The 23,542-nt window shown below is 38.1% G+C and overlaps 1 protein-coding gene across 1 annotated transcript in view; it reads right to left on the reverse strand.

Moving 5' to 3' along the window:
* Positions 1-18,015, reverse strand: part of pthlha (parathyroid hormone-like hormone a) — a 53,071-nt gene extending 35,056 nt beyond the window's left edge. Inside the window, 5 exon segments of the mRNA XM_051892138.1 lie at positions 13,013-13,156; positions 13,320-13,533; positions 13,644-13,753; positions 13,865-14,031; positions 14,210-18,015. The gene's annotated coding sequence lies outside the window, so the exon portion shown is untranslated.
* Between the last annotated feature and the right edge of the window lie 5,527 nt (positions 18,016-23,542).

Genomic DNA, 23,542 nt, shown 5'->3' on the forward strand with positions numbered 1-23,542 from the left:
TTGTTTTTGAAAAACTTCTCTCTAGTTGAGAAACTTCTGCAACAGACCTACTGCAATATGCAAAGAAGAAAAAACAGACATATGCCTTTGTCTTTTCTCACTTTGACTTCTGTAATGCACTTTTTATGTAACTGCCTAAAAAAACAGACAGAGTGCAGCTTGTGCAAAACTGCGGCCAGGTTATTAACAAAAGCCAGTCAGAGCAAGCATATTACACTAGCTTTGGCTATGCTGCTTTGGCTTCCAGTCTCAAAAAGGATTGATTTTACAGTTCTTTATTTGTTTTTAAAGCACTAAATGGCCCAGCACCTACGTGTTAGAGTATCAGCGTTTCACTACATCAATTGTGATCACTATTGCTTTTTTAGCCACAGATTGACTTTTCTTCACCTGTCCTCGTATTTCGTACTTGCTTTTATTTTGCAAGCTCTTGGTCTTAGAGGTAATACAAACTAGATTTTTACATTCTCTGAAGGAAATTCTTGGCCATGCAAAACTCACTGCCATTATACTAGAATATTGTGGATGGCTGCTTCCGACCCAAGTCAAATGGGTTGTTTTAAACCAGCAGTTGGGTTAAATGTTTGGGCAAAACATTTAACCCAACCGCTGGGTTAAAACAACCCAATTGCTGGGCTTGTCCATTTTCAACCCAACTTGGGTTGTTTTTAACCCAGAATTTTTTAGAGTGTAGATATGGCTTCACACTTGGCATGTTTGGTTCGATTAAAATGAACCCTGGTGCGATTGCTCTGTTAGTGTGGTTCATTTGATCATGTGTGAACGCTGCCATCTGAACCCTGGTGCGCACCAAACAAGCGGACTGAGACCATTGAAAAGATGGGTCTCGGTCTGCTTTGAAACGAACTCTGGTGCAGCTCGAATGATATATGAAGGCAACACGGACCAAAGACATGTAAACGAACCAAAAACAGGAAGATGAGACCCTAAAAAGGAAAGAATCCTCACGCATGTCGTTTTTTTTTCTCGTCATAGTCGCGAATTTGCCCATCACAGGCATCAGACGCGCGTCTCCACGCAGCAGATCGTTTGTGTGTGTGACGGATGGATTCCCGCCGCTGTTTGACTCCTTTACAGAATTTATAAGCTTTCACGAGTTCCCAGCTGGCCAAAATGCCATCATATGCAGGCTACGCACACACAACGAGTGCATTTACCTCAGCACACAGCATTGTTTTGGATGTTTGGTAAGTCCTTCTCAAAATAGGCAATACGTCTTAAAATCCGACCAATCAGGCTGTGAATGTGTCCCTATGCCTTTAGGTTCAGTCTCTTTTGGTTCGGTGATAAAATTGCCAATCTGAACGCTAATCGGACCAGGACTAATTTTATTTTTTTTTTGGTCCGTGTGAACGCACCCTTAGACAAGTACTAGTACAACAATTTGTACCAAGTGTGCTGCAAACGACCTAAAAAAAGTGAAGCCAAAGCATTTTGATCACCTCCCAGTGGCTGGCCGCAGTATAGGTCATAAACCCCGCCCACTCCATGTAAACGAATGGGACACGAGCCAAACTAAAAAATCCAATTACACTTCAAATAATTTTTTTCTGAAGAAGGTCATTTTAGGTCCTTATCATGCTGACAAATGTTCAAGTGTTCATTTTCCCAGTAAGTTTGGTTTTAGTTAGTTATTTGATGCTATAAAAACGGGGTGTAAGTCATGATTGACAGCTGTGCTAGCGATTAAGTGTGGGCGTGGCCTTGATACCGCGGCTCCACCTCCACCACTACAGCGCAAACTCGGGCTCCGAATGACGGAATCGGCAATGACCGTTTCGGGGATATTTTGGCTGAATTTTTTTCTACAGTGGAAGGAATCGGAGACATGTTGTCCATATTTTTTCCAGTCTAGCACAAATGGTGCAGGACGAGTTAGATGCCAAGGTTTAACAACTAATATGAGCAATATTAATTTGTACACAAAACACCTAAAGGTTGTGCAGTGATATTCACAGCAGACAATCTGTCTACAGTTAAAATTGCTTTATCTTATTAAAATAAACCCAAATAAACGTCCAAACCACTGTCGTTTCCAGCTTTCAACACTTCAGGCTTTTGAATGATGTTGCCTCAGATTCTGGACTGCGTTTCGTTCCCACGTCTTTGCCTGAAAATGACTGTTTTCCCATATCCATTTACTGTAAACCAGCAAAAGTAATTTGATTGCTTTGGTTATAGTTCTCAGACATTATCTTTATCCTATAATTCGGTTTCTCTCTTTGAGATAATGATGCTGCTTTTCTCTCACCTAGTAAATTTTAAGTTTGTCTACATAGAAATTAAAATGAACTCATCCAGCTAGTATATTTATCTCATGCTTGGGTTACTTTCTGAGTCAACATTATTGAAACGTCAACCATTGTTTTGGTTTCGCTCGACTCCAGATACCCACTTAAATCAGTGAAAGCGCCACAAACTGTGATAGAAGGCTGTTCTTTGTGAGTATTGTCCAAAATCAACCCCAGTATGATGATGTGCTGACAATCATACCCAGAGTTAGGCCAAGCATTTCCCAGCATTCATAAAGATCATTACATTGTGTAATTATTTTAGATATCACGCCCCAACGCTCTTCTGATTGTTCTTAATAACACAGCAGCACTGTTTTAAAGGTGCACTTACTAAAACAAATCATTTTTGGGGGATGTTTTGAAACTGGATATAATTTTGCCAGAAGAAAAGAATGTTTAGATTTTGTACTGAGAAACAAGACAAAAATACTGAAGAAGAAAATCATTGTTTGAAGTGTGCGCATACAGGTCTGCTGTTAACTGAGGAAATGCTATTGGCAATAATAGCAAAAAGCACTCATTCCAGACATTTAGAACTACAGGCTTTGTTGTAATCAGCAGAACTTTTTCTTTTTCGCCTGGCAAGAGAGAGAACATTTCTTTTGGAACACTGAAATAATTAGATTTTTTCTGATGTTTTTGGACTAGCTACATATATTTGAGGATATATTATAACTTTTAGAAATAAATGTTAGTATTTTAAAATGTGCTTTTCGTGTATGCACTCTCTGAAAGATTTATTTTTTCCTGCTGGTGTGTAAATGGAGACTTTGAGAGGAAATGAAAGAATCTTTGCCAGTGACAGATAACAGGGAAAGGGCACAACACTTTTCCCTCGGTGAGAGATCAGCAGAGAGATTACACACCTTCACAGCCTTTAACCTGAAGTTTTCCTGCTGCTGGGTTCAGTCTTTGCACATGTTGAAACTGAAAGCCTATACTTGTGAGACTTTCTCTTGAAGTTTTAAACATGCTGCGATACAAGAATTTCCTATTGAAAAGCATCATAATGGTCAGCCTTACCCTAAACATCTGTTCAAAAGCTATAAATTCCCTACACACTCCGGATGAACTCCACACATTTCTGAAATCTATTTCAGAATCCTGATACACCCTACAGCACATGCTCATATTGTCCCCAGACACCTACACACTTCAGATACCCTATATACTTTTGATGCCCCCTTAATGTTCCTGATATCCTCTGAACTGCAAAAAGTGGTTTTCTTTTTCAGTAGACTGCGCCTAAAACGGCCTAAAACATTTGTGACCAAAAACATTAATTTGAGATTGATATTTTTGCTGAGATAACATACATTTACCTGTCATGATTTAAAAATTTGCATGCCTTTTTACCTGCGTGTTCTGTGATGAGTAGCCTATCACATCTTTTGTTGTGTTGAGGTAATAAAATGAGATGATGCGCATCAAAGTTACAGTGAAAAAAAACACTTAATTTGAGGCAAATGGAAAGCAAGGATCAGCTTTCTGCATTAGAAAAACATGAAAAATATAAGACAAACAGTCCTCATCTCTGTCGAACATCAACACTGATGGCACACAAAAAAGCAGGCTCCACTTGTGCCAGAATGAGAGATGTCAATGAATGAACACCAAGTGCAGAAAGTCTATTTTGTCCACACAACGTGGATAAACTACAACAAGTATTTGATTAGCGACATAAATTGTGGTGCACAATATGTAAGCAGCACCTAAGTTAGTCCCAAATGACACACTATACACATGCACTTATACTATGTACTCTACCATCTAGTGTATGAATTTTATAAAGTTATTTTTGTCATCCAACATTCCACACTTTGTTTTATCAGTTAAACAAGTGCTTTTTTTGGAATGTTCAGTGTGAACACACAACACTCACACTATTCATACTACAAAATGGCACAGAATAGTGCACAAGCATGTGAATTGGGATGTTGTCCACTACACACTTACAGCAAACCAAGCATTTTTCTGTTGCTCTCGATGTATCCCATATTGCACACTTCACTACTGCACACACTCTATATCAAGCCTGTGATGTTCCCTAGAAATGATCCTGAATCTGCTCATGTTCACAAGCACTGTGTGAAGTCTTTCCTGTACAGTACAGGCTGATACTGTTTGTCCTGCTGGCAGACGGGCACTGCTTTAATTAGCTAAACGAGTGCTGAGTGAGGGCAACACTGCTCAGTCTCACCCAGCCCAGACAGAGCTGTTTACCCAAACCCGCCTGCCAGGGAGCTCATCTAGACATCATTACAGTCTCTCCAGTTCCCTCGAATATGTTTGTGCTTTAGAGTAACCTACATTTTCTAAATGGAGTCATGACTCTTCACAGAATATGGGCATTATTATATGACTAAAGCAGATATTTTAATTACACTTTGACTTTATCGGAACTTCCACAATCTTGTTTTTCAGTGAAATATCTGAACATTCTTAAATCATATATTTGCTTGAGAAGCAAAATGACATAAGACAAAAAAATGATCAAAATTAAATTTATGGATATAACAATGTCTGCCAATGGGGTCAGAAAAATAAAACTTGTTTTCCCTTTGAATTAATTTTATTTTTCTCACACAATTGGTGCCATTTTTTCTTAAGTATAAACTCACTTAATTTTGATAATTTTTTTTTTTTTTTAGAAACTAAGAATACCTTAAATAATTTTACTTAAGTAAAGTAAATGTGTATTGATTTAAGAAATGTTTAGATATTTGTACTGAAAAATACAGAGTAATAAAATTTTTTTGAGGTGTGAAATGTCTTTTGTATGGTTCTGAGATCAGTAAATGTATATGACTGTACAACGAATGAACAATATGTTTTTGATTGAGATATTTTACTGAAATTTGCCAGGGTAAAGTCTAAAGCATTCATAACCTATTTTTTGAGGTCAAGTTTGTTCACCCTCAAGAGCATCTACATGTATCCCAATGCCCAATTTTGGCATTTATTTATTTTAAAATTGCTTCTTGCTCGTTGCAAAAAGTTAAGAAATGCTGCATTTTGTGCAACAGCAGTCTAAACAATGTATATAGCCTAAAAATAATCAACAGCCCATGCTGCATAAAGCTGCGTTCACACTTAAATTGCTGGAGATCATTGAAAATTAGTGATGTCCAGTCACTTGATGTGGCGAATTGTTGCTAGTATGAAACCTCTAAATTGATGTCAACTGAATAGTAAAGTCATTTCAGAGATTAGTACATTTTGGTGAAAGATTATAAAGAAAACTGTAAGTGTATTACTAAAGCAAATAGGGGCAATTTTGATTTCACAATCTACCATCAACCCAAGACATCAACAGTGGCTTATAAAGCTTTCACTGAGATGAGCTGACAAATCTGGACAAGGTCAGTCTGTTTCAGCAGGAGGACTGGACATAATTTGTGATAACTAGAAAGGCTTTGTAAGCAGCAACTTAATCTTTTAGCCAAGGTCTTCACTTGCCTCTGGAAAATCGCCCAGATCTGATCTCGTGCATAAACCCATTTCTGACGCAGTTCTACCAAACTAGACATGGACAACCTTGAAGAACTCTCGGAGAACGTGGCTTTATTTCATAAACCATATATGAGGCCTGGTTTTCTAAAAGCTTCAGGTGAGTCTGAGAAGGATCGTGGCTTTGGTGAAGTTATCCGTTCTTTGATTGTCCATCACGTCTGGGGGCTGTTTCTCTGGCCTGGTCTCTAGATTGCCGCTGCTGTTTATTGATGGAGGGTTTTTCTTGTGATCTTCCTGCATTTTCCTACTTGGAGCATAACCATTGAGCTCCTCTTCCTCGTGCGCACATGGAAACCACAAAGCAGGAGCTGGTTTATTTTCTCCGGCTTAGACCAGGGCCGAGAGCCGCACCTGAGCTGCCTCTGTAACTACATAATTGGATTGGCCAAAGTGTTTGATTGGATACAGTTAAAGTATTTCCCCTTCATCATGTGCTAAAAGCAAGCTGCTCTTCTGCTGCAGACTTTCCACAGTCCGGTAAAACTGCCACAGTTGCTTCCATCCAGAACGTCCCATTATCAGAACTTGTGAAAAAGTCACTGCTGTGAAGCTAAGGCTCTGGAGAGTTTCCAATGGCATTGTTATGCTGTTCAGGGGTGCGTTTCCCAAAAGCATTGTTAGCTATGGTCGAAGTAGGGATGTGACCGAAGCCGACTGACTTATTCAGAAAGGAATGGAGGTTTACCGTAGTGAGCCGAATCTGGGCCGTGTCCAGATCAGATGGAGGACCTGCGCCTAGACACGACTGCAACGCATCCCTGAAGTATCAGCAGAGATTGTGTCAGCTAGACCATCCCCTGTGAAGGCCTCATCGACATCGACAGTGGCACAGATCCTCAACAAACCGTCCCATACCGGTGTGATGAATCCGATCTTCAACCAGATGGAACTGGATTAAATATTTTGAATGTTCCAATCCCAATCTGACTTCTGACCTGTAAAGCTGCCTGAATCATAATCATGCACTGTTCGTTTGTTGGCCAGAGGAGAACTGACCCCCCAATTGAGCTTGGTTTCTCCCAAGGTTTTTTCTCCATTCTGTCACCTGATGGAGTTTGGGTTCCTTGCCACTGTCACCTCTGGCTTGCTTAGTCAGGGACACTTTATATTCAACAATATTATTGATCTGCCTGCATTGACACAATTGTATGTGAACTGAATTGAGCTGGACGATGACATCACTGTTGATGTGTTACATCGTTACCATCTAGCAACCACCCTAGCAACTGCTTGGCTTGGTGAGTTTTCGCACTGAAGGAATTCAGTCTCATTTTCAACCCAGCACTCATCAGCACTGACAGCTTAATCACAACCTGTTCAGAGTTTGGCCACACACACACACACACACACACAAACAAACATACAAGCAGGTACAGAGGCCCACGTATTGCCCACTCAGCACCTGGCAGCAGGTGTATGTGTATCTGTTAATGGATTATGCTGCATATGCCACGTAAACCACACACAGAACATTTGTGTCCATGTTTGTATGCGAGCGTGCACATTTGAGCGTGTGTGTATGTTTGTGTGTGCTTGTGTGAGGTCTGAGTGGTAGACCAGCAATTACAGCTGAAAGATGTTTACACTCTTCATCGTGTTTACTTTACTGCATCACACCCGAGATGCCCTACATGACTGAAAGACCCTCTGTGGCGTTTCTCTCTGAATGTGCATGACTGATGAATGCTGTGGAAATGAGCCGTATCTCACCACATGCACCACGAGACAAACTCGTGAGTGCCACACCTGCTCTGACATCATAATATACACCTGAGTAGACTCGCGCACACACGCACACACAAATGCTAATGCTGGAAACATTCCCACTACATCATTTACACATCCCCCTTTACATTTACATTTACATATTTGGCAGACACCTTTATCCAAAGCAACATTGCATTCAAGATTTACAATTTATCAGTTTATGCATTCCCTGGGAATCGAACCCATGACCTTGGCGTTGCAAGTGCAGTACTCTAATGTTTTGTCTTTTCTGTCACCAGAAGCCAATTTTGCTTAGTGGTTGCTGTTTCATGGCTCATCGCATTTAAGTTTCAATTTTGTCTCAAATATGTCTCCTAAAATTCCTTTAAAAAATGGGGTCTTAAGAGAAACATGAGGCCAGTTGCCTAAACTTAGCCACTATGTTAAGACTGTCTTAAGAACTAGTTTAACCAACTAGCAGCAAGACAAGAGGTAATTTCCAATTCAAATTAGATCAATCTACCTTTTTATGTAACAGACTTTAAAAAGTTAGGACCAGTCTTGAAGAAAAAAACAGATGACTAACTTTTAAGACTAGTCTACACAGTTTATACAACCGACCACTGATGAGAATTCTGATGAGTGTATATTGAAAAATCTCACACTGGATTGCAGTCTTTGGTATATTTGCAAACACAGTTTGAGACATTGTTGAGACCTCTACTGAAACTATACTAGGAGACGTGAGATTGATAGTGACATGAAAGTAGTCCATATGACTTGAGCGCTGTGTGAGCTTTGTGTAAAGAACAGAATAAAATGTGAGTTTTTATTGAGCGACAATCTTATCCTACACCAAAGCTCTCAAATCTAATTTGTGTATTTACAATCTTGACAAGTTGTGTTTATTTACAACATTCATAAAAATATCAATCAAGTCTCTGCACTGAAAAAAACTATGGTGGATAAGGATTACTGTCATGTAAGAAGAAGTGCCGTGTAAATATTCTGCTAAATATTTAGTATTTCACAAATAAGAGCAAGTCATACAGGTTTGAAACATGAGCATGTGTGAATCATTACAAAATTTTTGACAATGAAAATGTCCTTTTTCTCATTGCCGTCTCAGACAAAACAATTTAAGATATTCTTGTGTTTTTACTGACGGGCCAGTGCATCACAAAGATGTGGGTTTTTCAGTTTTCAGGGCACAGCTGTTCTTCATGAAGGGTGGCAGCGCTGCAGTTTCGTTGACTATGGAGATTCCATTAGCGCGGATCAGGGAAGCTCAGCGGCTCCAACTGCACTGATTGCCTTTTGTCTAGACTCCATTGAGTGTTTTTCATAACGTGTGGACATGGAAGTATTTATGAGGCCAGGGTTTAATGGACAAAGCTCACATTATATGACCTCCAATTCAGTCGTTTTTACATTCACGTCTACTGGCAATCCAAACCCATTCCTCTAGCTCTGAGACGGCAGTCTGCTGTAACTGGGCTCAGGTTTATGGGAATCATGGGTCGAGTGCATAACGGATAATCTATCTGCAGTGTCTACTCTATTGCTTCTTTATGGCATCTCTGATCGACTCCTGCAGATCTCACAATCCAGATCATACTCTCTGGGGTCAAAGGTCATGGGTGAATCTCATGATACCTGTCAAGAACATGTCCAGATTACATTTCACTTAAAATCCAAAAGAAAAGACTAGATGTTATATTATGCCTATAAAGACTGTCTTTTTAAGATTTGTTTGCACTGTAATATTTTGATGACAAGTAAGCACATTTTCCCTCAATATTCTTGTTTCTGTCATGCCAAAAAGTAACTATGTGATGAAAATTTAATTAAATTGGTAAATGATTTATCCATGGTTTATACAGTAAGATATAAGATACGTACACTCTAAAAATGCTGGGTTAAAAACAACCCAAGTTGGGTTGAAAATGGACAAACCCAGTGATTGGGTTGTTGTTTTAACCCAACGGTTGGGTTAATTGTTTGCCCAACCTGCTGGGTAGTTTTATTTAATTCAACTATTGCTTAAAAATTACTGTATTGCTTGTTTAAAATGAACCCAAAATATGTTGGAAATTAACATTTATTAATATGTTTAATTTTAGCTTATTAATAAATATTCACCTTTTGATTATTATTGTTGCTTCTAGTAATTATGTCTCTGATTTTGGGTTCATTTTAAGCCAGCCATATAGTCATTTTTAAACAATAGTTGAGTTAAATAAAACTGCCCAGCAGGTTGGGTCAAACATTTAACCCAACCTGGGTTGTTTTTACAGGCTTCATTCTTCCATTTTTCTTATGCAAATTGTAATTTAATCTTTTTTTTTTTTGTCTTTTGACTTTGGGGTAAAGTATGACTGGACAAGTTTTGATTCAGGTGAGATTCACCCTTCTGCAGCCCCTCTGTGCTGAATCCTGTCCATTTAAAACAGCTGAGGGGTAAATAAACAGAGCCAGTAAGCTGAACACATGCATCTGTCTGCCACAGTAATGCATTAGTGTACTCTGCACTTTGGCTGGGAGCACACAGAGTCTAAACAAACTTCAACCAAATACTGTGTGTACTGTAAATAGCCTTTTGTGTAGTTATTTTTTCAGCACCAAAAATAGAAATCACGGATAACATATTCATCTTTATTTTAGGGGGTGAAAGAGAGCAAAATATCCAGGGGAGAACCAGAGCGTTCTGTGATGGCTTAAAACATATAAACTTCTCATCAAAACACACACACACAGGACACATCAGGAAACCTCACACTGAGCCATTACGACAGAACTCTATTAAAATAAGTATGTCCTGCAAAAAAAAGCTTGCAAAGCTGTTATAGGCTTGTTAATTAGAACCAAGATTGGGTGAAAAAAATACATATTTCCAGGTGGGCCAAAGAAAACCCTTGAAGGTCGCAGCAATTATTTCACAAATGAATAAGCGCAGTGTGGAAATGGCAGCGAGTTCAAACAGAGACTTCTGCGGGACTTGGCATCAAACTGCATGACGTGACATGTCAAATAAATGTCGGCAAAGTCCTCGGAACGCTTGTCCACCTTAGAAAAATGCACTTACTTTTCAATTAAAAAAGTCTACGCTCTTCTTTTTTTTACACTGCCACCTCCCCCAATAAGGAAAGCTTAGTGTAGTACTGTGTCTTGTTCTTTTTGGCCAATGAGAGTGTAAAAGTGTCATAGGCTGTGACTGTGTGGGCCCTTATGGAGAGGGTAAACCATGCCAGAGCAGTGAAATCACTCCAATGGGGAGAGAGAGAGAGGCTGCAAACAAGAATTGCAGCAAGTTCAGTTAGACGATCCCATTAGATATAAATGTCATGTGATTGGCACGATACGATTAAAGATTTGTACATTGTCCAGCTTTACACTATTTTTTCCAAAAGTCTGTTGTTTACTCACAGCATCATGTCTTTCCAAACCTGTACGACTTATTTTTTTCACAAAGATATTTTGAGAATTTTGTCCATACAATGAAAGTCAGTTTTCCTATTTTTGTCGTTTTCAAGTATCTAAACAATCTTAAAACAAGATACATTTACTCAAGAAGCAAAACGACTACATAAAGTTTTGTTTTCTGAAAAATGTATTAAAATTAAGTGTGTTAATGCATAAAACAAGAAATATTACTGCCATAGGGGTTAGAAAAATAAACTTAACTCAAAGGGAACTTCACTGGTCAACACGCATAAATCATATTTTAAGACTTAATATCTTGTCATTTTGCATCTCAAGTAACTGTATCTTGATTTAAGAATGTTTAGATGTATGTGCTTGAAAACAAGACAAAAATACTGAGTACAAAAATATTGCCCAGGATATCAGATCGATGGGGTGTTTTACATACCGATTTTATTTGATCACTCAGATCAAACAATTAAGACTTCACAGCAATAGTCTTCATGGCCTTCTAAGGATGAAGAAGAGTCTTTTGGGAGAGTTAAACTCAGTTGGACAGTTTTACGCACAGCATCATGGGTGCACTACAGTGGCTGCCGTCCTCTAGCCCTGCGGTTCAGCCAGTGTGGCCGGTGGAAAGTTTGGTTAACCAGGGGCGGTGTCTACGTCCCACAGAGCTCCAGAGAGCAGAGTCGTGGGCGATTAATAGCCCTCTTTGTATTTGTTAATGTAGCTTGTTAGGGTTCAACCTTATATTGATGTTGTATATACAGTGGTAAACGTGAAAGCTGTTTTTATTCAGTAATAACTGTGTTTGTGGCGGGGAAAGTTAAGACAACATTTATGCACATAGATGTCAATTTTTCACACTTCTGACAAATATGGATTTTCTCTGCTTAAGTGAACAGGGTCAGTTTACTACATTGTGGATATTGTCCAAAGCAAACCTACACTGAAAATAAATTGGTTTAGGATTTACTTTGAAACCATTTTTCACTCAGAAATTGCGAGTAAATTTCACAAATAATTATAAAAAATGTTAAGTAACAATTAATTAAATGTGGAATTTTGAAGTACAGTATAGTGGCCAAAATTGATGTCCGGCCTTGGAAAATGGACATCTTCACAATTTATTTAAATATTATTAACAATTTATTTAATGATTTAGTAAATATATTGCATAGTTGTGCTGAGAGTCAATTGCTTTATTTGTGATAACGCCAAATTATGCACTTAATTTTTAATTATTAATTTATAATTAATTAATCTGACTTAATTTTTGAAGAAATTATGAACGCATGCAAAAACAAAAGAACCTATGAAATATTAATAACTGTTGTAGTCAATGTATGCTTTTTCCTGTCAGCTTTGTTTTTTTCTATGTATTTTTTGCATAGTTTGCCAAATAATTTTGACAGATAGATTCATTAACCATGTTTAGTGTTTTGTTTTTCCTTCATATTTAAAATACCTATATATATATATATATATATATATATATATATATATATATATATACTTATATATACTTCAGATGCAAAAGCCTCTAAGTGCCATCTGAAATTTTCTTATAAAATGAGCATTTTTTATCAAGCTTATATGTTTATGTTCAGTTATTTCACTTTAATGGCAATGAAAAGGACCTATTAATTGCCATTGAAGTGAAATTACTGAACCTAAAAATACAAGCTTGATAAAAATTTCAGACGGCACTTAGAGGCTTTTGCATCTGAAGTCTTCATATATATGTATATATATGTGCATATATATATATATATATGCAATATAAAATATTTTCTTCATATATTGATCATTTGATCAAACTTGTAGGGTCATAAAAAAAACAATATCCCCTCCAGACATCACTTTTGGCCACCACTGTATAAAGCCTGAAATAATATTTTCTTGTAAAACATACTCCAATAGTCTCTGGTTTGCAAGCTGTAGTTCTGACTGAAGTGAATTTTTCTTTAGTCATTCGCTATAATACCTACATCCAACTTATTGTAATTAGTAAATTCCCCCTGAAGGGTTATACCAACCAAGGCTCATACCATTCAATGTGACCAGGATATGATGATATGGTTGAAACTGAGTGGAGTTCAAGGAATGCTGGGACAGAGCAGGTGTATCCCTACCTTCGGATTAGTAGAGTGACATGGCAGTTTTGTTGCTGGGCCACAACAGCATTTCACCACCTTCAATTCAAAATAGAAAAAAATAGCAGTTTGTTTTACATTCATTCAATTCGGAAAATATAGCTTTTGTATGCTCCATTAACAATAACAATTTTGTATAAACATTGTTTCTGAGTGATCTAGTAAATCCAGTGTAATTATGTCACATAGATGTGAACTCTACCTTGTCCTACTGAGAATGGTTTAGTTCCTCAGGAAAGGTCTGATTTACTTGTGCACACAATAAAAGAGAAGATGGAGAATCCTGATAGGACCCGACAGACGTCTCTATGGTGGTTGTCTCCTCACAGACAGCGCCGTTAAAGATTAACACCCTCCTGATGAGAATAGTGCTGCTGGATACCTGATGAAGGAGGTTCAAACTTCATCCACAATCCCTGTGGTCAGAAAAGCAGACGGGTCCTCACCATGGAAAATATGATTCATTATTCAACAAGTCCTCGACCCATAATGGCTGCAGTTTAGGGTGTTGTAACTATATACTCACAGGGGTGAAACTAAGTTGCCAACCACTGCAGATCGATAAATGACAGGAGACAGGTCTGACCGCAAATCTTGATTCAACATGCAAACTTGCCTGTAGTTGACCCATATTACCTGCATTGAAAATGTTAAAGGTGCACTTAATCATTTTCTTTCTCCCATTGAAGTTTTACGGTATTAAAGAAATTAATTGTATTTTTGACCAATATTAGTAAAAATACTCACATAAGATGACTCAAGCTGAAGAAAAAGCCATTATATTGTGCATAAGCGTGGTTTCACCCTCGGTGATCCTACAATTCAGAGCAAGTTAAGTCATGTGACGCATATGGAGTGGTGGAACTATGACGTCACTTTGTAGGCCAATCAGATATTAGCATCACGCTGGTTCCCTATACAAAAACCCAACAGGATCAACAAAAGTTTATGATACATCACAATTTCAACGTCACCTTCCGACAAATCTTTCAGTCTTTATCTAAAAACATTTTCCCTGAAAGTTTGAATTAGAATAGTTTGTAAGAGCGCAGTAATAAGCTTAACTAGGCTGTAAAAGTGGACTGAGCTTACCTGTTCGTCGTGACAGCCTCTGTAGTCCAATTTACCCACTTGTTAAGAACTGTCACTTTCAAGACAGGTAACAGCTTAAATAAATCACAGGTATGTTAATAATACTGATGTATTGTATGTCGTAGAATAAAACGTTAAAGTATCTCGAGCTTGTGTTCACCATGGACCTTATTTCAGCCTATTAACCATAAACACATTCAAAAAACCCATTGACTTTGGAACAATAGAACTGGAAGTGCTAAAATGCTAACCTGCTTCCGGGTTTTGGCCTACAAAAATGTGCCATAGTTCCACCACTCTATTGTACCCATAGATGTCTATAGCATGTGCCAGCTATGTGTTATTCACTTTCATTGTACAATCTTTAGATTACATTCCTGCAAAGTGACCTTTAATTACGGTTTACGCATGCGCAGTAAGATGATTTAAGGCTTTTCAGATGTTTGGACAAGCAGCTTTTGGAAAACAAGAGCATTTTGAAAAGAAAATGTATGCCGATTAATATAGACGTAGCTTGAGACAGAGAGAGAGAAAAAGCCCACTACCAAGACCGCTGTGAAACATACCTATTTGCAGCTTTAAAACATTCTTGAAACTTGCATTCCGTTATTTGAATTAGAACTTTGCAGATGCACTCGAGTGCGTAAAGGCTGTTCATGCCATTAGCTGAAGCTGAATATTTACTCTATATTATACACAATTAAGAAAAATTATTCCTAAACAACATGCTTTCCTGACTGGGTGCAGTGAGAATGACCTGTAATAAAATGTCAGCAAATGGATGAGGAGCTTGAACGAGTGAGTGAGAAGATAGTAATGAGGAGACATGGACACGGCAGTGCGTTTGAGAGCCCGGGAAAGTATCCTAATGAGAGCCACAGGTTCTATTTCCTGCTCGGTTGTGCTGCGACTCTGGCTTTCAGACCCTTCTCCTATATCCCATCATCCCTTGAGGAACTGAAAAATTGGTTGCATGGAGTCAGTTGTTTTCCTAGCAGTCGCTGACCCAGCGAGTGTTGTTCTTGCTTGGGTTTGTGTTGTCATTTAAGTCAAAACCCGACTGGTTGTCGTTGGCTGCATTGCAGAAAAACTTCTCCAGCTCAGAAGCCAAGAGGTCATATAAACCTTGATGCACTCAACCACTCACTCACTCAGCTTATTTAATTAGCTAAACAGCCTTTCCATATGGAAGAACTTTAATTGCTGCAGCATTGATGAAGCGTTTCCCCAACAGTTAAGAAACCGTTACCACCACAGTGTAGGGCTATATTCTTCTTTACACTGGAACAAGACTGATGAGATTGACTGGACTGGTATAAACTTATAAACTTATCATAATGTCTTCAAATGATGACTCTCGCCACACATAAACAGGAGCGAGTCCAGTCTGAAATGATCATCTTTTTCATCTCTACCCAAAAATTCTCATGCCTGAAGAACTGAGCATCCACGAGCAAAGATGGTCCATTTTCCAAAGGGTCTTGGGCCAGCCGAGCAATTGCCTTTGAGATAAATGGGAATGCTAAAGGATAACACTCCATCATAGACCTCTTTGAGCTCACTAAGGCAAATCTGGTTTTGCTCTACTTCTTTAAGTGCACTTTAATGTGAACATGTGATGGCATGATTATTTTACCCTCTGGAAGCAGTTCATAGAAAACATTAAGAGCACTTCTAACGGTCCAATGTCTTTACCAGCAGGTTAATATGAAAAGGTGTATGTGTGTAGCTGTTGAAATGCCACATTTCTGTCTGCTGAATCATAGAAGTCAAGCCAAGGAAATAAATCCATTCAGCAATGTGAGCAAAATATATGCACGCCCCCCTCTACGGCTCTCTCCTGCTCGCCGTCTGTATATATTTGATTCAGTGTGCTTTCGCAGTCTGTGTGGTCACTGTAAAACTTTGCTACCATGACTGCTGTTTAGAACTGCTTTCTTCCCATTTCCCGAAGGCTGTGTAGCTGATCAGTGTTTGTGTTGACGTTCTTCAGCAGTGCATGTGTCTGCATTGAAGTTTTTGCTGTCTGGTATTTCTGTTCAGCCTGAAAAATGAAAGAGACTGCAAATATAGTATGTCTACCGTACCTTACATGGTAGGATAGCCCTTAAGACACACACTGGGGAACTTTCTGTAGACCAACTTCAATTGGAGTTCTGGTAAAAGCCTTAGCACTCCAAAGGCCAATTGTGTCCAAAGTCCAGTGGTCAGCGATCATTCGGTTGGTCCATGTTCTGAATAAAATAGGAATCCAGGAAGGAAGTCGTTTTCAGAGGACAATTGATGTTTTGTTTTTGAATGTTAAATCTGTTTGACAGCCAGATATTAGTTTCCCTGATGTTTCCTACTGTAAATTCTCTCCAGTGAGTCAGCCATCACATTCGTTTTTTTGGGGAGGAGGTGATTTACGAAACGGCTATTTTTTGACATTTTCTTGATTTCGTTTGGAGCACGAAATTCGGAAAACTTTCCATCACATATCATTTTACAAGGATTATGGTATATCTATCAAGCCATTGAATGCAATAGCCTGCTGGGCATGCGCAAGGCGTATTTCAAGGAAGTATGCAGCGGCAATGGCTTCAAGAACAGCTGATTAGCCTTAATGAACCCACTTAAGTTGCCGAGTGTGCCTGAGATCCATAGTGACTGTAGGCTCATTGAGTTGCCTGACAAAAGAATTAAAAGCGAGAGTTTAGAGTACTTGAAGATCCACCTGTGAGATGTTTCAGTTTCAGGAGGCAGGCTCAAGTACCGTTTTAATGACAATACCATCCTCAGTGTGGTGAAAGAGATCCTTAACTGCCGCTACTAACTTCCTTGTTGCGACTCTCTGTGGCTGTAAATTGTTTTAAAATGTCTTTGTGGAGAGTGAAAGAATTTAAGGAGTGGGCAGGCAGTTAATTTAGTGTAGTCCCTTCAATTCCTAAAAAAAACAAAAAAACAAAAGTAAAAGGTAAGCTCCTAATAATAATCACGTGAAAAATAACTGAATGTCAATAACAATACCATAAATACCAGCAGGACGGGAGCTGGTAACATCAATACATCCGTAGAGACTTGAAATATAAAGCTGAAAAGCATCATGATTTTAGCTTCCCATTCTGAAATAAAAGAGCATTTTATAAGTTATTTTCTTGTATTATGTAGGTACAGCATTTACATTTTTAAAGTGGACTAATACTTAACTTCTTTCCCAGGCTAAATCCAGACGAGTTTCCCTGTCTTGCAATTGAAGACCAAAACTTCAACACTGCAGCTTTCACGTACACTTTCCAAAAAAATGGCAGCACGCTTCCCCCTGCCGCAGCCCCTCCAGAATGGCCTGACATATTCTACGCTTGCCTGTCCAGCAGTGTTTGTGTGTGTGTTGGCGTGTGCGTGTGTGTAAATATTTGGTATTCTCTCTTGACTACTCAAGAGCTGTCTGACATTTTCTGCCCTTTTCTCTCCAAATAGCATAATGAGAATTTACTGCATCCTGTTAGTACTAATCTCGTAATCCTTTCCTCTCAATTTCTAGAGCAGCGGGCGGCCAAAACTTCTCACAGTTTCAAAGGGGCTCCCGTGCTCCTTGTCCTCTGGCTTTTCTGATTCAAGATAATATTTCTCCGAAATGAGAAATCTGTGATGAGACTGAAGTCTCAGTAAGGTGTAGAAACATACTGACGCCTGTTCTAAAGGTATAGTGACCAAGCATCCTCAATTAGCTGGACATTGCAAAGTGCCAAAATGGACATCTGTAATAACTAATATCACTTCGCTGTTATTTTTTAATCGTTTTTGACACTGGGACTAGCAGCGACTAGGGCTGATTTTAAGAAATATACTACACTGTGGTATAACGAAGTAGTTTAACACATTATTCCTGAAAAATGTTAATGCAGAATAGCCACATTACAATGTGTGTAAATATTTCATAAAATTTGCCTTGCAGAACATTTTACAGTTCATTAAGCCCGTGAACAGTGTCCAATAAATTTGGAGTAATCCAGTAATTTTTCATTACAATACTACAAGAATGCAAATAAAACATGTCATCTACTGTCACACTGCACAAATACATAACGTAATATATTTTTGAATAAAAAAGGATATTAAACAAGAAAATATATGGACGGGACTTGATTCTTCAGTTTCGTATTTTAAAGTGGTGCAGCTCACAGCAGAGCTGTGTTATAATTTCAGTTTGTCTTATTCGTAGATTGATCAATTGAATTCTCTACTGGAAACAACTGTACATTTTATTTAATTTCCTCTGCAAATAATACCGTAACTGACTCCAGCTCAGCCCCAAGGTTGAAAGGCTACAAATCAGCTCTAAAATACAGGCCTATAAAAGTGTTCACCTCCTATTTTATGTTTTGTTGTTTTACAGCATGAATTACAATCAACTTATTTTTGGATGACTCTTTCATGTCAAAGCAAAACAGATCTCTACAAAGTGACCTGGAACATTATGAACAAAATCTAAAATAGCTGTTTTCTTAAGATTTTTTTAAAAAGGCTGTCCAATCACAATCTCCTTGCAAGTTTGAATGGTTTCGCAAGAAATGAGGAACAACTGCAGTGGCCCGAATTGATGCAGTTGTTGCCCAAGATACTGATTATTATTCTGATCTACTGATTAGGATTATTACTGCAACTGCACTCTATTGACCAAATCATATTTTTTTCTATCAATCCATGTCAAAAAAGCCAATAAAACGTCCAAGAAAGCAATTAAATCTATCATAACATCATAATTATATTTGTCTTAAAATATTATTTTAATAATATGAACACTAAACATGAGTTGATGCTAGCAAAAATGTGTTCTGAATTAATGTCTTTCAATGTGTTGTAAATAAATGTGTCATTACATGCTGAGTTTATGTCCGTCAGTGGAGAAGGGCAGCGAGTGCTAGACTCTGGATTGTTTTCTGACCCCTTAAAATAAAATCACATGCATATTAAGGTTTCAAACTTTCAATTTGTTCTTAATCTAGAGGATCCCATGAGACTTCTCTCATGAGACTTACGATATAGGCCTACAGAGTTCATGTTAACTGTTCCCTTGACCACCTTTTCACAAGGACTCTTTATAAAACATTACATAAAACACCAACCAAACAATCCAAATTCACAATGGCCTTTATTGTTTTTCATTTCAGTTTAATTCTGTTTTTCATTATGACACAGAAATCACTCACATAACATTCAAGTTTATAATGCTCTACATGTGTAATGAAATGGCTTTGATTGACCTCCCACGGAGAGATGCTGGAATAATATCAGTGTGGTGTTGTGTTGGGTTAGCAGGATATTAGTACAGCGTTTCTCAGACGTCAAAGTGATTTGACTAGCATGTTCTCAGAGGCATTAGAAAAGTTAACTGAAAAGCATTCAATCAAAATGCTGCTTTCAGACAGCAAATGTCTCAAATTTGTATGATTCAGTCAGAGCTTTTACAGGCGTTATTTAAGCTGGCGCGGGACGGTTGGAGGAGATGAACTCCAGTCTGCATTCAAACCACTTTCCCCATTTTTTTTCTTCCCAGAACAGAGACAAGCTAAAAATAAGACTGGGATTTAAAGAGTGCGGCTTTTAATGGCAGCATGTAAAATGTGCTGTGTGTTAACAGCCCTGCTGAGGCCAACCAGAAGACATGGTGAAGCAGCCCCAAAACAAATTGGGACAACAAATAAAGGAACAGGCTGGTTCTGGAGCAGCTTTATTGAGTTGTACCCCTGTCTACCATGTTTGATCAGTCCCGGTGACGTCCACATTAACCATGAATGGGACATTTATTGACATCACAGCTACACTGAAAAAAAAAAAATATATTTTTTGTCTTGTTTTCCAGAACAAATATCTAAACATTCTTAAATCAAGATACATTTACTGGAGAAGCAAAAGATATTAAGCCTTGTTTCTGGAAAAAAAAAAAGGCTAAATTAGTCGAGTTTATTATCTTTCTGACCCAATTGTTTTATATTATTACTTATTTTATGCATCAACTCACTCAATTTAGATTTTTTCCCCCAGAAAACCAGACTTAATATATTGTGTAATTTTCCTTCTCAAGTAAATGTATCTTTCAGAATGTTTTAAGAATGTTTAGTTTTAGATATTTTTAGTTTTTCATATCCACTGTACACGCAGCAAACTCTAACTATGCTTCTAAGCAGCAGCTTTAAGCAGACTTGTTTACTGAAGAAAATGTTGGAATAGTTCTGAAGAACAGAAAAGAATAGATGGAGTCGTGGCGTAACACTTTGATATGGCGTAACGCTTTGATGTGGGACCCAGAAAAACGTTTTCTCTCATAACACTCACATTTATAGAGAGAAGCGGAGGCAACGAAGCAGTTGGGATTCCAGAGGGGCACATGGAAATTGGCTGCAGTGATGTTGGGAGGAACGGGGCTTTTGTAGGGAGATCAGCGCCAGTGCTGCTGGAGCTACCATGCAACAGGCACCACCCAAGAACTGCAGCTCGCAAATAAGACTTTCCATCAACTGATCCGTGCTGCGTGTATTTCTCTCTTTAGTGATCTCGTAATTCAGACTACGTCTACATTAATCCAGATAAATTTGAAAACACCTATTTTTTCTCTACGTTTTGGCCTTCTGTCCACACTGAGACTGCATTTTTACTTCAAGTTTTTTTTTTCACGTTTCACACTGCTTATAATTTACCCAGGGGTTAACAATTAATTAATTAAGTCATTTCACACTATACACTCCTAAACTCTGGGTTAATGTCTTTATTTGCATATTTGCAGTGTCAGAGTCACTGATTGGATGAACGCTGCATGCAATATGTTTACATAAAGGTTTTTGCATTGCGCATCCTCATATTTACAGTATATATTGCCAAACGTACTATCAAGTTTAACCTGAATGGACTTTTCAGATCATAAAGGTAAGAATGAAATGGTCTCTGCTTTACTCCAATTGTCATAACATTTTCACAACTGAAAACTACGGTTTATACAACGCGAGGTGTTTCTGCGCACGTGAATATGAGGTAAAAAGCGGTGCTAACCCTGCTTCTAAACAAGTGTGAAACGTTCCTTTACCCTTGGTTAAAAGCGGTGTTTAAAAGTGCAAGGCTGAATACTAGACCGTACATGAAATGGCGATTGAGTGCGACCTGGATGCACCATTGAGTGGTGGGATATTTTGATAGTAAAATGATTGTGCCTGAAGAATAGCATGGGAACTTTATTATGTCTGGTCTCTCTGCATCATCAGGGTTTAATTATGTTTTACACCTGCACCACTGTTAATTTAAGCATTTTCCGAAGTTTGAGTGTGGATGAGCAACTTTTGGAAAACGCCTGAAAATGCTAGTGTGGACGGATACGAAAATGTATCCGGATTAATGTAGACGTAGCCTCAGTTCCTGTGCGAGTCCCAGATGCATTTTAGCTGCTGGAGACTGATGTCCGTTCCTGTGTTATGAAAACACACGGTTTGTTTTTCTACTGACGTTGGTGAACGCATATCAAAAAATGTCACCAGCTGTGCAGTGGTTACTAAGTATAAAATCCAGCAACCTAAATATACACTTCTCTCTGAGTGTATTTTTCTCCTTTGACTAAAAACATGCGTAAAAACTTTGCTCCTACTGTAAATATGGAAGGTAATGCTGTGTTCGTGGCCACCGAGGCTTTGTTCTGATGATACGGCTGCTTGTTTTTTTATTCATACTGCGGATACTCCCACGGTTATGCTACTGAGCGGAGACATATCACTTTGTTGATGCGGTAAACTGCGATGATGCAACTGTCCCTACGGAAGGGTGTCGTCCAGCCCACAAAGTGACGCATTTCACTAGAAGCTACTTTCTCTCACTTTCTGTCTCTTTTTCTGTGTCTAAAAGGGCTTTGGTCTGGCATGTCACCAGCAAGCAAAGGGACTCTTTAGTGGTCACTGGTTAAGTTGGCCAACAAAATATGTTTCTCATTCAAGATTTTCTTTCTTTTTACAGTTTACTACACTGACGTCAAAGACATATTTTAACATGGTCTGGTTTCTAAGTTTGACCAATTCAGTGTTGGGGAGCAACTAAAAGTAGCAATGTTACTAACTTAAAGGCATAGTTCACCCAAAAATGAGCATTCGGTCATCATCTATTCATCCGGTATGACTTTCTTTCCTCTGTGGAACACAAAAGAAAAACATATATATATAATTTATGGAGTTTTATTGTGTTCATAGTGAATTATCTGTTTATATAAATATATTTGACGTTGCCACACAAATAAATATAATATTAAACTGCCCTGTTTAAGTGAAGTACATAATATGATATTTACATATAAGGGTCAATCACTGTATCACTGTAGGGTGGTATCTTTTGGTGTCCTGTACATAAATAACTCATTTGCCATGATAAATTAACATAAAAATGACTATCAAATGGGTGTGATATAAGGCTAAGTTTTTATATTCATAATAAAAAAGCATTACTTGGTTCTTTAGATACATTTTCTAGATTTGTTTTAGTTTTGTATAAGAGGATGCATGTTATTTTGCTATGTCCCATGCACTGCTCTTTAAATTTGAATGAGAGCAAAATATAGTCAAATAATTTTTTCCTATTAATATTTTTTTTTAAACAAGAGATTACTCAATTTGAGTGTACTGATCATTTGGTAATAAAAACAATATTTTTATTTAATAAAGTTATTTATTAAGAGTTTTTTCATGTCCCTTGAATGGTTGTCCACCCTGTCGTATTGGGGAATCGTCCCTTTAAGAAAAGGCCATCCCCTTTAGTGACATCAGGACAACAGATTTTTTGTTTCTTCAGTGGCGGGAATTTCAACGGCTGAAGTGAGTAAGTTGGTGACTTTCCAATTGACAAATTTTCTTCGTTTGAGTTTGCTTACTTGTTTTGCCAAAGCTTAAAGTGTTAGTTCACCCAAAAATGAAAATAACATCATTTATTACTCACCCTCATGGCGTTCCACACCCATAAGACATTCGTTAATCTTCAGAATGCAAATTAAGATATTTTTGTTGAAACCCGATGGCTCAGTGAGGCCTCCATAGCCAGCAATGACATTTCCTCTCTCAAGATCCATTAATGTACTAAAAACATATTTAAATCAGTTCATGTGAGTACAGTGGTTCAATATTAATATTATAAAGCCACGAGAATATTTTTGGTGCGCCAAAAAAATAAAATAACTACTTATATAGTGATGACTGATTTCAAAACACTGCTTTATGAAGCTTCGGAGCGTTATGAATCAGCGGTTCAGAGCGCCAAAGTAACGTGATTTCAGCAGTTTGGCGGTTTGACACGCGATCCGAATCATGATTTGACACGCTGATTCAT

The sequence above is a fragment of the Ctenopharyngodon idella genome, chromosome 4, assembly GCF_019924925.1.
Source record: "Ctenopharyngodon idella isolate HZGC_01 chromosome 4, HZGC01, whole genome shotgun sequence".
NCBI lineage: Eukaryota > Metazoa > Chordata > Actinopteri > Cypriniformes > Xenocyprididae > Ctenopharyngodon > Ctenopharyngodon idella.